Source organism: Phasianus colchicus, chromosome 9 (assembly GCF_987193195.1).
Source record: "Phasianus colchicus chromosome 9, bPhaCol1.hap1.1, whole genome shotgun sequence".
NCBI lineage: Eukaryota > Metazoa > Chordata > Aves > Galliformes > Phasianidae > Phasianus > Phasianus colchicus.
In genome coordinates this window covers 28,601,708-28,614,942 of record NC_143444.1, presented here as the reverse complement: position 1 = coordinate 28,614,942, position 13,235 = coordinate 28,601,708, and the positions used below count along the sequence as shown (strand labels likewise).

At 40.5% G+C, this 13,235-nt stretch overlaps 1 protein-coding gene across 3 annotated transcripts in view; it reads left to right on the top strand.

Moving 5' to 3' along the window:
* Nucleotides 1-13,235, top strand: part of DAB1 (DAB adaptor protein 1) — a 195,579-nt gene that overhangs the window by 74,530 nt on the left and 107,814 nt on the right. Inside the window, exon 3 of one of the 3 annotated variants that reach the window (XM_090146727.1) lies at nucleotides 7,605-7,717. The exons of the other annotated variants lie outside the window; for them this stretch is intronic. The gene's annotated coding sequence lies outside the window, so the exon portion shown is untranslated. The remainder of the gene's footprint in view (nucleotides 1-7,604; nucleotides 7,718-13,235) is intronic. 3 annotated transcript variants of the gene reach the window in all.

Sequence of the window (13,235 nt, the reverse complement as noted above, 5' to 3'; positions counted from 1 at the left end):
CTCTGGTTCATAAAGTGCTCAAAAGTTCAGCCTAGAGCTAAGGAAGGTGGTGGTACAGGTCTCAAAATGGGCTGAAGGACTTCTGTTGGAGTGCATCTTTAGCATTTGTGTTTCACTCCATGAGACAACAGATTAATGTACAGTATGTCACGACATCTGCATCTGGAGCCCTTAGCAGAGTGCTGATGTTCCTGTGAGAAGTTGGCTACGCTGGATGCATTAGAGCACAGGGATAAAGAGAATGAATGGTGTATTCAGATGTACTTCAGCTTGCAAATGTGACAGAACTGCAGAAAGTGGAGAAAACATTGGCCACTTAACTTGCAAGTAAGGATGCTGATGTCTAAAGGAACAGTTCCAATACTTGACAATTACTGATAGCGCTTTTAGGAGGAGCTTTTAGCAGAAGACAAGCACACAGCTTGCAGAGGAATGAAGGGAACAGGGAGTAGAGTTCTCATTTAGATGGCAAACGTGTAACTAGCAATGCTTCTTAATGCATCTCCAGTGCAGTGAGGTAAGGGGAACTTCTCCATGTATTTGTATTACCAATGTCTGGTTTTATGGTTTTTTATTAATTTACCACACTTGGAAACTCCTTCCTTTTGTCACCCAGCAGCAATCTTACCAACTCTCCCAGCTCCCCGTAACATTTGTTGTAGCCTTAAAATCAATGCTACACTGTGACAGAATCACCCTACAGTATCAGTTACAGGGATAAGGTTATTGCCCATGGCTTCAGTTTCTATTCGTGATTAACTGTGTATTTAGGAACTTGTGAAACAGTCTGATGGCTCCTCAAGGAGCTGCATCCTGTTTGCAATACAAGAACTTCGATGTTTCTAGCATTCAAAAGCAATACACAGTTCTGAGTTCCTGCCATTAGGATTCAGCTCTGCGGAGGAATCTGTTATGTTTAACATGAGAAATTACACTTGCCCTTAGTCTTTATGCCACAGAAAACTGACATTCGCCTGCTCTTGTTCAACACTTCACGCTGTTGTGTAGCTGTAAATCTCACAGGCGGGGATGTTGCACCCTGGGGATTTGGTTTCTCCTTGTACTGAGGCAAGCACTAAAAGCTCTCGCTCTGCACAGAAGCCTGCAGGTCTGCCAGCTCTGCGTTTACTTCTGGCTTTGGTTCTTTCTTATGTATAGCATGTGAATGGAAAAATTGAACTCCACTTTCCCAAATGGCCATCACAGCTTTCTAATTAGACACTTGATTTTTTTTTTTTTCTTTTGTGACAGGTTTGAAATGTCTCGTATTAGCATTAACGCTTAAATTGATGAAGTCTAAAACTGGTGAAATAGTTTCCCAGTCAAATGGTTTCTTTCCTACGAATAAAGGTTGAGGGAACTGAGCTTGTTTAGCTGGAGAAGAGAAAGCTCCAGGGAGACCTCATTGTGGCCTTTCAGTACTTGAAGGGAGCGTATAAACAGGATGGGGAATGGATGTTTACAAGGGTAGATAGTGATAGGACAAGGGGGAGGTTTAGGTTAGATACTAGGTGGAAGTTTTTCACCCAGGGGGTGGTGAAGCACTGGAACAGGTTGCCCAAGGAGGTTGTGGATGCCCCATCCCTGGAGGCATTCAAGGCCAGGCTGGATGTGGCTCTGGGCAGCCTGGTCTGCTGGTTGGTGACCTGCACATAGCAGGGGGTTGGAACTAGATGATCATTGTGATCATTCAACCCAGGCCATTCTATGATTCTGTGAAATAGGTTACAAGGAAGGGAAGCAAATGTATTATGAACTTTATTTCCTAATTTATGCCTTGGAAAATTTGCCTAATGAGAGAGCATCACTGTGTCATTTAAAGTCAGAGCAGTCATTGCAGGGACAGCCCGTTTGCTGGTAAAACTTCTGTAGGAACGGGTGTGCATGTTTCAGTATAAAGGGGAGTCGACAAACAGTGCAAAATCTGCCACAATTGTGCAATTTAGGTAGTTGTGGGTTGTTTTTTTTTTAGTATTAATGAATAAAAACATCCAAACAGATCCATGATGTGAAAGCTTGCTTCCACTTTCAAAACCCCGAATGCTTTTCAAGTGCAAGCTTGCAATGGTCATTTAACATGGTAAAATCTAATTCTTGGAAGTGGTTCAACCCATTCCTTTTCCCTCATATCCTGAAAACCACCCCAAAACCTAAACTATCACAATCTGGTGAAGTTGCAAGCAACTGGAAGGAGCCTTTGGGATTGGGAAGCACCCAGCAGTTTGAGCAGTGGTCAACCTATTCCCAGACCTTGAGGTTGGAGACTTAAGAGGTAACTGGAAAAAAAAAATACAGTGAACAAATTGTGTACGCATCATGTACACTTTGATCTCTTTGAAGATACATGAATAAAAACAACTTTACTTTTCTTGAGCCCTCAGTAGAGAATTCAAGACCTGCAAAGACAAAGATGATAAGCGGAGATGTAATTTGTATTTTTAAGGATGATGTGCACAGAGTGTCACAGAAATAGTGTACATTTTGTGAAATCCAGGTTACGAAGGAAGCTTGTAGTTCATGGAATTATATCTATGAGCCTTTTAATATACTTAGGTTGTTCTTTATCTCCTACAGAGCATTGCAGAATATGTTTCCCTGGAGGTGTCTGAAGTAAGGCTAGAAAAATCCTACCTGATCTTTAATAATCCCTCACACGCATGGTAATACTTCAGAATTGTACTATCATTGTATAATTTACACTTAAATCCTTTCGTCTCTGTGCTCCCGCCCTCACACACACAAAAAATCCTTTGGTGTTATGGGGAGCCAATGATTGTGTACTTGGAGTACCTTGGCCTTGTTGCTGATGTAGACTCACCTGCTTTAATTGATTTATTATGTTGTGGTGTTTTTTTTTCTTTTTTCCAGGGAGTAGGACTGAAAAATGCATTTCTCCTGCTGTAATTAATAGATTCAGGAAGTAATTTGCAGATCAGGAAACAATGGATCTCATAACATAAAAGCACTGCCTAGGTAATTCATAAGGAAGATAAACTTGTATTGTTAAGCTTGCACATTCTACTCTTTCTTGTAGGCCATATATTGCCCTCCTGTGCTTTCCACCATTAAGCAATAATGCTGTTGCATTAGTGGAGAAGCACTGCTGCTTTGACTGGCTTCCATAACCATGCACAAAATCAAATAATGTGTTTTACTGATTTTATGAAGAGCTGTGTTATTTGTTTATAACCACTCACTTAGTTATTGCTCTCTGTGCTGCATGTTACAATTTAATCACTGCTCTGCATCTCTTGAGCTCACGCAGGCTGGCGTGGAGCAGCAAGGGGACAAAGCACAATGACTGGCAGCCAAGTGTTTCCATCAGTCAAGACGCTGATTTATTTCTTTGAGGAGGAGTGTAAAGGAAATGAGAATGGCTGTTTTTGTAACTGAGGCACTGAATAGTCATCAGTTAAGCTGCAGAGGTCATCTATAAGAGTTGAAATAGTTCTTGAGGAAGATAAAAACACTGGAGCGTGTCTTGTCGTCTGCACGGCACGCAGTCTTTGTGAAGCTTGGGATGTCCGACGTGTCCTGTAAGGGCAGCATAAAGGATCAGTCTGGAATCCGTTTAGTTACAGGGTTTTCATTGCAAAAGAAGTTATATGAGGAATTAAAATGCAGCGTGTTAGGAATTCTTCGTCACTTACCTAGCTAATATATGCAGCTGCAAAGTTTTTCGCTGTGTTCAGGGTGATTTATGTGCTGATATTGCAGAATGTTTAAAGTTGAATGCTCCTTGGCTAACAAATAAATCCTGTTTGGAATAGGGCAGGTAGTGTGAATGTCTGTGAGAAGTGATTGATTTTTGGAATACAAATTATAAGTTCTAGAGCAAAAATGAGAGTGAAAACATTGGTGGAATATTATATAAAAATATTCATGTGCATGTCTGAAATAGATACATTCAAGTTTTTGTGGCCAATTTTGACATAATAGAAATCACATAATTATACACTTCTTCTCTATTTTCGCCCTAGGCTTAACTGTCCTTTCATAACAATTTTTTTTTTCACTTACCTCAAAATTTTAATCTGAAAAATGTCCTTTTTTTGCAGTCAAAGCAATATTCTGTAGCGAACTTGACAGCATTAGATGGTATTTTTAGGGCATCTTTTGCCCAATTCTGTATTCCATCTGAACGCATACAGAATCAGAAAAAGCGAGAGGGAGCTTAGAATGATGTTAGATCTTTGTAAGCCTTTAAATCTCTGGAGACCACTGAAAATCTGTGCTCAACTGGAAGATCTCCTACCTATCAAGAGATGGCTTAGGGAGGTATTTCCTAGAAAGCCTACCTTGTGTTTCATGTTCTTTTTCTAACCGAAATCTTGAGGTTTTCAAACAACTTCATTAAATGTAGTCACATTTTCCTCAGACTTGAGTGCATACATTAAAATAAAAATAGGTCTACTTGAAGTAAAGCTTTTGGTGCTGACAGTAGAGAAACTTTTCTTGACCTCCAGGAAAACTGCGTGGCTGAAGCTGCTATGGTGGGGAGAGGCAAGGCAATGAGCCTGCTGCTCAGAGCAGGAATGTTCCAACTTGCTGCTGGATGCACGCTAAGGAAGTTGTCTGTGGTATGAGGTGAGATGTGTCTGTGGTATGAAGAGATGAGCATGGCTGGAAAATCCTTGTGATGCAGATTTCTGGGTGATTTAGGCATGTTGCTGCATCCGGATGAACTTATGTTTATTTTGATGGTATTCATTAAGGCACCTCTTCAGTCTGTTTGTGTCTTCTTTTTCTCTAGAGCTTGTGCAAAATGTGTTGGTGGATGTATGCTTGTGATACTCGTGGAAAAAGAAGGAAGAAAGTGTGCTGAGGGCAGGCAGCAGAGCTCCTGCAGCATTTCTTTTCCCTCCTGCCCTTTTTCTGAGCTGACAGTCCATTCAGTCTGAATACAGATTTGTTCTTAATGTGTTGAACTGTGTTATTTAGCCCACTGCTGCAAGTCAAATTGTTATCCCCAGGGATGAAATTGCTAACATGATTTAACAGGGCTTTGTTAATCTGGAAATTCATTTCTATCTTCTCCTGGATCTTTCCACTACAGGTTCTTTGTGTTTATTAAGTATGATTTTGACAAAAAGACACAAATATACATTAATAGCAACTATTTAGCTAGCTCTTCTATGCACAGGAGAAAGCTGTCGAGAAGAACCTTGTCTTATAAGCAGCAGTTAGGACCTGCATTAAGCCCTGCAGTGCCTGTGTTTGCACTGCATCGATCCCTTCGAAGTGAGACACTGAAGGAGCAGCTCTCTATTAGCACCTTGGCTGCGAGTAATTACCGAAATGTGGAACAGAATATCTGAGTGCTTTATTCATAATCTGCTTTGTGGCTGCATTCCTCGCTGCTGCACGTTTTGAATACTGTCTTCTACAGCGACCAGTTGAATCCTGGCTAAAAGGATCTGCAGTGGTTAAAACTACTGTGAGGTGCGCTTGCCAAGGGAAACATCAGAACAGTCCCTGAAAGATTATGCGCAAGGATTATACGAAAGAGAGGATTTGCAAGTCTGGAATGTGCTTTTTCTACAGTATCTATTTCCATTTTCTTTCAATTCTTGGTTATTTCACATTTTGTTATAATCTCAGAGATAGAGATCAGATTTGAGATTTGCAGTCTGTAAAGCTTGAAGTGATTCTTGATGGTGTCTGGAGTATTTGCAAGGTTTTAGCAGCTGATGAAATGCAGATGAGTACATAAAACAAGTAGTAGCATTTATAATTTATATTGCAGAGCCATTCCCCAGAATTATAGAAGTGGATTGAGCCCCTCCATTTCCTTCAGTTTTCCCCAGTGGTGCTAGGCAATGTACGAAACAGGAAAACATCTCCTTGTTACAGAATGCTTAATAAAAGTGACAACAGATGTTTTCAGATGTGGAAATATCAGAACAATGGGGGATCTTTGATTATCAGCTGGTCAGTGGTGTCCATACTCAGATATTTTCCATTTCTTTCTCCTTTTTTAGATCTCAGCATAAAAGATGTATTTTGGATGAAACTTTAGCAGCAAAGAATCACTTTTGTAGGGATGTCTGGCGCTGCTGTCAGAGGGCAGCCCAGCAACCTTCTCATGAATGCCTTTGTTGGCAGGAAGGGGTGTTGCTGTAGATAGGGAAAGTCAAAAAGTTTTGTAAGCACAAGTCATACAGGTGCCTTAAGAATATGATGTGATAAAATGGTTAATCCTGATGTTCTCCCACATTAACAAGAGGTGTGATGGAAGGTGTCTCTAAACTGGCTTTTGAGGTCGAATTTTGGGTGGATTAGGAATGGAGGGAAGCTGAGATCTGGGTTAAGGAAAACATGACTGCTGTGGTGAAAGGACACGAGGTGGTCTGACCTATATTGCCATGTTTGCCCATAGTTCATCTGTTTCTTTTCTGTTAATTTCAAAGGATGACTTTCTAGTCATGAGCTCAATGGACCCGTTCAGCGTGTGTGTTTGCAAATGATTGTTGTGTCACGACAGTTGCAATATTAAATAAATAAATAAAGCCGATATATTAACGTGCCTTTGAGTACTAAATTGGTTGCAATTACCTGCATAAAAAGAGTTGTTTTAATTAATTAATTGACTTGGAAGAAAAAGGCTGGCGACCCTCTGAAGGAATATCAGTAACCGAAACATTAATTATGCAAACAAGGACTCTCTTTACTCTTCATTATTCATGGCTTAACATGAAAATTGCCTTTTAAGAGAATGCTTCATTTGTATATTTCCACGTATTTGATTTGCCTGGATGTAGGCTTTGGGCCGCGGCCTTATGGCAGCATTGGAACAGGGCCGCGGCCTTCGTCCCCTCACAAAGCTCACTGAGTTTTGCTGATGCAATTACTGTGCTTCACTGATGGAGGAGGGGGAGAAAGGAGCAGGAGGGCATTTGGGGAGGTTTTGGGGATTTTGTTGTGGTGCAGGTGATTTCTACAGGCTGGGAGAATGCTTTCCCCACAAAGGGCTCTGCCTGCCTCCTTCTGAAGTTTCTGAGAGCATTGGCAAGTTCCGATTAAGGATTCCTGTTGCATTTTATTCCTTCTCATATCCCTTAGGATAAGCAGTCAAAAGTTTCCAGGGCTCCTTCTTACTCAGGTGTCCAACATTAACATGCCTGCAAGAGGACAGGGAGGAAGAGCTGCCCTTTCTTTTCCAGCAGCTGAAAGGCTGTGCTGCGAGTAGTCGTCTTTCAGTTTTCAATATGCATACAAAAACTAGTAGCTCCGCAGTGCCAGAAAATCCTTCACTCCCCAAAGATTCAATCGTACCTTTTTGTAAGTATAAGGCTTTTTAAGATATCCCCTTTTTAGTGCCTTGGAACTTGCTATGCCCACAGCAGGAAGGGCTGATGAAGAAATACATCCCCCCCCTTGCCTTGTAGCGTGATGAATTGTGGAAGTCCTGATTGAAAATTCTAATCACAGCCTTGCAGTCCTTCAGATCACAACCCTTGACAGTTGATTCACTCCTTTTCATGCCTGCTGCCTCTCGCTGCTTCTGGTGCCTCTTATGCATGAGTCTATCATTAGCGCACAAAGCATGATGGATTGGTTGGGGTACCTCTATCCTTAGAACCTGGGAAATGCTTCTCTTTCAGAATCAAAGAACCTGTGTGTGACATCGTCATGAATGAGAGAAGAAAGTAATACAGTATTGGATGTGCCTGTTTGCTGCCACTATTTAGAGAGAAAATGATGCATTATGGGGAATGTAAGTATATGGCCTGTTGTGTTTTTTTTCTCTCTCCTGGCAAACGATGCAGAAAATCGTGGATCTTAATGTGTAAGCTGAATCTGGCAAATGCATTGAGGTTGTAATGCTTCTCTGAAATAGGAACTGTAAACACACGATTTTACTTAAAAATCAGCCTTTTCGTGAAGCACTGGAACTTCTGGTGTGAACTGATGACCAAAATGGTTAGGAATAATTGGCTTTGATACTGGCCAAGGCCTCGCATCGTTTTTGTGGGTTCTTTTCCAGAGATGCCTTCGACAGGAAACTTCTGCAAATATTTGCATCTGCAAATGCAGAAGTTCAATTTGCAAATGCTTTTATTTGTCTATGTGGCTTGGCATTTAATGATTCAGTGAACAAGACAGTTAAGTTTTGGCTCCAGCGAGAGATTGATAGGAACAATTTTCAAATGTGGTATCAAAACAAAGTGAAAATATGTCATGTTCAAATACAGAGCTCTGATGCGTCATGTGGTCCTCTAATAAATGAAGTAGCTCTACAAAACTGACAGATCTGTAAGAGAATGTTTTTAAATTTATGATGATTAATTTTCAAGATGAACTGCAATAAAAAATACGTTAGTAGATACTTAAAGGAGGTGAGGGAAGGCAGCTTTCTGAAATGAAAACAAGCAGGTAATGATAAGGCTGCCTTCCCTTTTATATCACGCTTTCTAATATTTGTGCAGTGAGTAAATTGATATTCTGACTGCTGCAGCTGGCAATAACAGCTACTCGTGCAAGTGTAACATCTCATGGAAGTTCCACTTCTTGCATCTGTACTGTTGCTTTCTACTGGCAATGCCACAAAGCAAAGCTGAAGATTTTCTGCCAAAACTGATGATTCCCTCAGTCATCAAAGTCGAACAGAACTGAGCCCAGTGAGAAGACAGAAGTAGCACCGTGTTTCTAGAAAGAAAAACTAACTCAACAAGTTCGTTCGTCTTGAGTGTTTGCGTTAAGACGTTTAGAGTATTGTTCAGTAATATATAAACTGGTATATTTAAACATAGGTAGTATTGGGCTAAAATATGCCTTGATACCATTTATACTTAGCAAGAAGTCAACCGTACCTGCCGTGTGCTTAAGTTTTATTTGTATTGATTCATGTTTATTTTTGGCTGCGGGGTTCCTTGCTTCACTTCTTCCCATTTCATTGTGTTTGCACAGATGCCTTGGCAATTGACAGGTGCAGAATAGCTTTATGCACCCATTAGTACAAGGTAGTTGGTGGCAAACATGATTTAATGTAATGATGAAGGAATTATACACAGGGACGGATCCTGGATTACTGTCTGAAGTGCCATTCTGTTCAGTTCTGTGGTTTTGTCAGCAGAGCTACATATCATAAACAAGGTCCCTGTTGGTCCCTGTCAGGTCCTTGTCCTACTGTGCACAGAGAAAACAAGGTGGATCTGAAGAGCTTAAAGATCTAAATGTAAAATAAGCAATGGGAGGAGGAAAAAAAGAACCAGAACGAATGAAACATATACAGATGTGTATGGTATATTGTGCTTGCTGCCTCTAGTGCTCTTCAAAATGGCTTTCAAATGCAAGTCAGTTGTTTTGGTCCTCAGTCCTTAACATCAGGATTCAATTACGTCCACTGAGGTCCCCAAAGAATAACCAACATCATGATGAAACTGCATGCTCTTTTCCTCCAGCTAATGCCAATATCTGTAGTGGGGGGAAAAAAAAAAAATTAATCTGTTCTTTGCAGCTGCTTACAGCTTTGTGTTTTATCAGTAGCCGTGGAAGGGGAATGCCTGTGTTTTGTGCTAGTCTAGAGTGCATGCAGCTTTTCAGATGGAATCAGTGCTTTTACAGGGAGTGTTTTTCATCAGCACGTGCTTGGTAGAGATCGGCATTAATTAGTTTCTTGAAATTAAAATATGTATGGATTTCCAGAAGCGGAAACACACTAGCTGAGATTGTCAAATGACCGTAAGAAATTTAGCTATGCATCTGTCATTTCTATGCTCTATTTTCTATGTTGGAATCCCAGTGCCTACAGTGTGTCAGATTACGTACTGTACTTCACTGAACAACTGCATAGCCTTTATATGTAATACTTATTAAAGGCAGAGTATTGTGGAGTGATATGCAGTGATTCTACGTGAACTTGTTTACACTTTGGGCCATTGAGTGCTCTGTCCCTGCTTTGGAATTGCCAATTACAGCATTAGCTGTGTTAGAGGACACTGGCAAATTGGGGTACAAACTGGATCACAGACTTGTTTCATGCGTTGTATGGCTGTTAGCTGGAACAAGGTATTGCCAAGACAAAGCAGTGAGATCAGTAACCTGTAGGTGAGTGGCTCTAGAACCCCTTGACCATTCATTCTTACCAAATCCTAGTTTCTTTCATAATCTTCTTTGTTTAAGAAAAGATAATTTTCTGAAAGACTGTCATGGTCATGACTAATCAGTTATACTGTGGCATTTACAGTTGGAGAGAATTCAAAGTTTCTTAAGTATAAATATTCACATGCGTATGATGTCTTGTGAATGTGTTGTTTAGTGATTTGGATGTCTGTTAGGGCCTGACATGAAATGACCAGGAAAGTGTATTCATTACTGTCAGTAACAGTTGGTTTGTATCTCTTTTGCGGTTTCTGACGAGTATAGCTATGAAACAACCTGTATTTATTTACCATCTGAGCTGATAAAGCTGTGTAAGTTTTGGAAGTTTGTTCTGAGAACACTTGGAAGAAAATGTTTCATAAAATGGAGCATCTTCTGAAACTACACTGGTTTGTGCATCGCGTGTCTCGCCTTGCGGGGATCCTATGGTGAGATTCTCACCTTGCCTCAGTGCCCGAGAAGCATGTATGGTGCTGCTGTGTTGGGTCTCACTGAGTTGTGTGGAGTTTTGTGCCATGTTGGCATTGCCTAGAAGAAAGAGAGTTGGAAGATTTTTTTAAAGCAGCTAAATAGATGATGTAGTTTCAACTCTTTGAAAGGCTAGACAACAGCAGGACAAGGGGAAATGGCTTTAAGTTGAGCGAGGGAAGATTTAGGTTGGATGTCAGGGGGAAGTTCTTTACTAGGAGAGTGGTGAGGTGTTGGAACAGCTGCCCAGAGAGGCTGTGGATGCTTTGTCCATCCCTGGAGGTGTTCAAGGCCAGGTTGTTGGGGCCCTGGGCAGCCTGGTCTAGTATTAAATGTGGAGGTTGGTGGCCCTGCTTGTGGCGGGGGGTTTGGAACTTCATGATCCTTGAGGTCCCTTCCAACCCGGGCCATTCTGTGATTCTGTAGGTTCTGTTTCCAAATTTAAGAAAGGTGCTATATATGTCCATTTTACAAAATGAGATGCTGTTTGTGGTCATTGTAATGCAAGCATTTAACTTGGAAACACAAAGTAGAAAATGCCTTTAAAGCGAGGTTGGTATTTGAAATTGGTTTTCTGAATTCTTTAAAATAGTGCCTAATTTATGTCTGCCTCAAAGAATAGCGTTTTGACATTTAGAAATGGGCTCTTGACTTATTCTGTTTTTCTAGCTGCGACCTGCATGTCCTGGGTTATGTCAAATCTGGAACTTGAAGTTTGAAGCTGGAGTCCATCTGTGCATGCAAGAAATTTGTATTTAGTACTTTGGTATCAATACCACTCACACTACAGGATAGTTCCCATCTGTGATGTGAGTAACTGCTATCCATACAGCTGTTAGGTTGTTAAATGAGATTGCATTTGTTAGTTAATAGCATATTAGAAAATATTCAGGTTAGAGTGGTTGTGAGTTACAGACCTTATAAAATCTCCTGATGATAACAAAAATTAAGACTGAAATTACTTGGCTTGTTTTAGGCTGTATGGTTTTTCTTCGTAATGAAGGCTGTGGCTCATGCATACCTCTGTAGTTGCTCAGATGGACATTTGCACATTTGAAAGTCTTCTGAAGGGATTGTGCCTGTTGAGCAAGCTGACTGTGTAAGCTCAGTGCATGCACTTAGCTGTAATTGCTGGAAAAATGACAATTGCCAAGGAAACCGAATTCCTGTCCTGTTCTGCCATGTTGTTGGAGTTTGGACTGGATGGTCTTAGAGGTCTTTTCCACTTTAATGATTCTATGATTCTGTGTGCTAATGAATCATTTTTGCAATAAGCAATTCAGTTTTCTGGCTTGCTTTTTAAATTCTATCTCAACAAATATGTGCAGACTGATCAAAAGTCTGATTATATGCAAAACCACGATTTGTATTTTCCTGAGCATGGATTTCTATGTAGGCCATTTTAAGTCCAATACCAGATTGTATTAGATATTTAAAAAAAATAATAATATTTTAAGCAGTAATCAATTTGACTTGTCTGAAATGGTCTGGACTTCCATTTTAACGTCTAGTGACGAAGTGGAAAGGCTGTGCAAATGTTTGGTACTTTCATTAACGGGGCGGTATTAAGCTTTGAAAGTCCTCCGGAGCCGTTGTCTCTGTTGGAGCATCCTCTGTGCTGTGAATCTTCCCTAATAGTTGAACCAAACAAACTAAAATAGCCTTTGGGCTATTTTGTTGCACTGTGTTGTTGGGGGGGGGGGGGGGGGAAATAAATCCTGTGTCATTTTGCATTTGCTGTCTGTGAATCAAACTGTGAAAACTAATTTAAAAACTTTCACACTTGGCTTGAATGAGGACTGTCAGTGCTTGGAGAATGTTAAATTGAATGCAATTAGCTCGAAGTGGGCAAGCTTAGATATACCCATCAGCCTCGGAGTGCCCAGCCTTAATGACTGCTCTGAGAAACGAGCACTGAGGTTACAGAAAAGAGTTTAAAGGCATTAAGTTGCTGCTAAAAAAGTAGGCTGTATAGAACAGAGCTTTGATAACAAAGCAGCTTGCACGCTGAGGGGTAGGGAGATTGGGAGGCCCTGTGGAAAGTTAGATAGAATACTGTGCTGCTTTGGTGAAACAACAGAGAAACCTGCTTAAAAATTTTAAAGGCATTTCTCCTTTTTCTTTTCACATCTTCTCCCTCCAACAGCCTTTTATTTTTTGTTTTCTTCTTTCTTTTTGGAGGAGATGACCTGCAGAGTTTTATTTCCACGTGCTGAGCGAGCTCTCAGCTCAAGTTGTTCCCTAAGTACTGTAGTAAAATGACCACCGAATTTCCCAACAGAGCCCCCGATGGTAAATTGAAAAGAACCAACTCTACAAATTAGCATTTACGTGCCATCCATTCTTATGTGGGCGACACAAGTTGTGTAGACAAAAGCAATATTTTCAGTTAATGAACCTCACCATAAGCACTGTTCACATTTAACATATTTACAGGGGGTAGCATCCAGTCAAAAATTCCCATTAATTCTTTTTTGCATGAATTTTGCGTGCATGAGTGCATACATTTATGTGTGCATTTATATCTATCTGTACACTATTAGAGCACGCAGTGTTAAAGCATATATAGTAACTCAGAAGGAAGCACTGAAGAAGTTTCATTATGCATGTAAATATATTCAGCAGAAAACTTAAAATAACTATTTAATGGGGAGAAAAAGAAA